The sequence below is a fragment of the Apis dorsata genome, unplaced genomic scaffold (genome assembly GCF_000469605.1).
Source record: "Apis dorsata unplaced genomic scaffold, Apis dorsata 1.3 scaffold_78, whole genome shotgun sequence".
NCBI lineage: Eukaryota > Metazoa > Arthropoda > Insecta > Hymenoptera > Apidae > Apis > Apis dorsata.
The window spans coordinates 168,278-172,130 of record NW_006263376.1 but is presented as its reverse complement, the minus strand read 5'-3'; positions in this window follow the sequence as shown (position 1 = coordinate 172,130).

Genomic DNA, 3,853 nt, shown 5'->3' with positions numbered 1-3,853 from the left:
GGGGGGGGAAAGGAGAGGGAAACAGGGGGAGGCCATCCGGGGCAATGCCAGCTGCGCTACCGTAACATAACGAGGTCTAAACGCGGGCGCCTTCTACCAATAGGAACCAACTGTTCATTAGGCTGTTGGTACAGGCTGCTCCAAATTGTCTACGAGAAGGACTGACTGCGAGGGTGTAGCGAAACATCGAGAGATTAGATCTTGGCCAGGACGAAAACTCCGAACTTTCGTCCTCCGAATAGATTGCTCGAAAACCGATAGAATGATATAGCACGAAGAAATATTACGAAGTTGATCTCTTCTTTATACGAGTTACACTTAACTGAATAGATAAAATAATATTAATTTATCGAAGATAGATTTATCTAGGATCTTATCTAGAATGCCAGATAAGATAGAATAGAAAAAAATCGTTTATAATGTCGTGTTTATCGTGATGGAGTATATTGAATATATTGTATTTAAAAATGATTATATTTATTTCTTTGAAAATAAATTAAGGTACATAAGATTTTATTTTCAATTATTTCAATCTGAATATTATTTGATTCTAAAAATATATGAATGAATTTTTTAACTAGAAAGATATCTTATTTGACACATCTATTTAAAAATACTAAGATATTTTAATATATATTATGAAATAATATTTAGATAATTTAATTTGCAATTTAAACAACAAAGAAATAAACGATCATTATTACAATATAAACAGAATTGTAAATTGTATCCAAACTTTTTTTAGTGACGAAAAAAAACCCTAGCGAAAAATACGGAACTTTCACTTGTAAACTGTTATAGAAACCGCAACTCTTGCTGTGCTGGCAAGTAAGAGATCTCCTAAATACTAACTTATCGACTGTTATAGTGTGATGGTAATTTATTCTAAACTTGATAAAATATATTTATAATATAAATTTAAAATATATGAATTAATTGATAATAAAATAATTTTCTTTGCGATACTTATAATATATTTTCTTTGCCATACTTATAAATATAAACTTATTATTTACAAAATATATAATAATTTGTAAATTTATAACTTTTTGTATATTTGTTTTACTTTTATTTGTAACAATCTTCATCACAATTTTTTAACATAGAATAAAAAATTGTTTTCATACAAATCATAATTCAATATAAAGTATCTTTAAATTTTTAAATTTAATATATTATCAATATTTCTATTGTAAAAACTATATTTTTTTAAGAAAAATAATGAAAAAAAATATAGAAATTTGTATTTTTAATATAGATAAAAAAACAACAAAAACATAATGTTGAATATTTTAGATTGAACGTTTCTAACAGCAAAATATAAATTAATTTTATTCCATAGATCATTCCGAGATTTTTCACAATTTGCAATATTTTTTCCATTAAAAATATCTTCTATTTTTCAATGCATCATATGAAATATATGACAGGTCACAGATGCAGACTGCATTTTCTCAATCGAAGTGAAATCACATGTACATCCCGTAGCAGCTGCAAATCCAAGATAGTGTACAGTAGTTTTCCAATTCATTTTTCGTTATTTGGATTTTCTCTTTACCTTTTTCTCTTGCTTTCATTGATAAGAGACCAAGAACGAAATGAGCATATACTGTTGTAGAGAAATGGCAATTAAAGCTGTACTTATACACCGGAAAGACAAGAAACAAATTATCATCAATTCATTTGGAATAGAACATTATTCAATATGGTGGAGTCTATGTATTTGTTTATTCCATATAATCAAAAAAAATTTAACATTCTTCTAATTTTCATAATAAAAAAAAGGTTTTTACACGAAAAACTATATATTAGATTGTATTACAAAAGGAAACCACAAAGGAAGTTTTAAAAAATGTATATCAAGTAAACATAGAAAATAAACCATAGAAAATTGGGTAAAGTAGGAATAGAAAAAATTATAAGAATTAATTAAGATGTTTGATGAATCATCTTTATATTCAGATTTCAGAAATTTTTAATTTCATTGATTTTTCATAAATTATACATTAATCATTTGATTAATATACCTCTTATGAATAACTTAATAATAATTTAAAAACTGTATGACCGAATTATATCGGGAAAGTACAAAAGTAAAATGATAAAAATAAATAAACTTAGTAAAACTTAAATACCCATTATATGCAAGTATTAGAAATAAATAAATATAATAACAAGGTATTAATAATGATTATGAAAAATCTGATAAATATTTCCCATATATTTGTGTTTTCTACGCAAGTTAGAAGAGCGTTTATAATATCCTGTGGCTAAGTTTTCTTTCCATACGTTTCTAAGGACGCCCCCATTAAACGGTGGACAGGGGTAATCGAATAGTTCTAAGCTACCGGAGGGTCGGAATAGGCGTTCTAAAATTGGGAGGGGTACGTAGGGGAACACGAAAACCGGATGGCACGCCGAAATGTAGTCGACTATATTCTGAATTCATCCTCCATTTCGGAACATAATTTTTATTTCGATAAGAATTTAACATTTTCATTAATTTATTTGTAATCAATTATAACTAAAACTATAACTGAAGTTGTAGCGATTCATCAATTTATTTATCATACCTTCCTATTATTTCCATTAAATTTTCATTAAATTATTAAAATACATACATTTGTTACGCGTATATTTTTCTTTATATGTAAATAATTTTCGGAAAAATATATATATATATATGAAATTTCATTCATTCATAAAAAGATTAATGATTGATTTTAATTAAATATTGTATGGATATTTTACGTGTTACGTGTACGCCTTTTCTTTGCACGTTTTGCATTCAATAATCACAAAAATAGCAGTTCTAGCCAATTAATCGTTACTCGAAGGCAGGTGAATAGAAGCAACATGGACGCAGTTTCTTCCTTTTCCAACTCTTACCCTGAGCACCCTGACCCTGGGCACATAGGCAGCTGTCTCTCTCCACCCCTTTATGGGCATGGCACTGCTCTAACGTAAGAACGGATTTGTCTATCCCTGCTCGGTGTGCAGTAGTATCGCAAGACCATTGAGAATCATCTTCATAATATTTTTAAATCTATTTTCTCCGCTAATAAAATCTTTCAATTACATTCGATCTAATAATAACGAATGTAATTATCATTTGATACGAAATATAAATAAAATATAATGATTCTAAATTTATATTATTTATTTAAAAAATACGAAAAATTATTTTTTATACTTTTGAAAACGAATAGAAATGAATAGAAATATTTCATAATAATAATAATAAAATGGGAAAATTTAAAATATCGATCATATCTCATATATGATATATTAGAAACATCTGTTGTTTTGTTTTTTATTTATTAATTTATATTTCTATACTTTTTCAATCTATGTTCAAAGTAAAATTTATAAAATATAATTTTTTTACTTTACTTTTAATTGTCGCTATATCTTTATGCGAACAAGTCTGATGTATACACGATTAAACATCATCGTTCAAATTAAATTTGTATTTGAATTTTAATACCGAATTATTCATCGAAATCTTTGGGATACTAGTATATTAAGCAAGTAAATAACGAAACGTTTGCAACAAGAATAGAGCCAACTGTTACCCAAGTAGTCGAAGGTTACAAATAGTTCCAGAGAAATCAGCTAACCGTCTATATAAATGCAAATTGAACGCGAAGATACGTATCTTCGATTCATTCGGTGGTCTCATCATTCCCAGCGGCGCTTAGCGGGAAAAAAAATACCCGATAGATTGGTACAACAATCTTTCAAGTATGAATACCAACGGCAACGCAGGAGCAAGGAACTCGTTAACCGTGCTACCGTTCGCCGAAAACACCCGGTACATTCTTGCAGGAATCGAACGCACGCTATAGCCAGA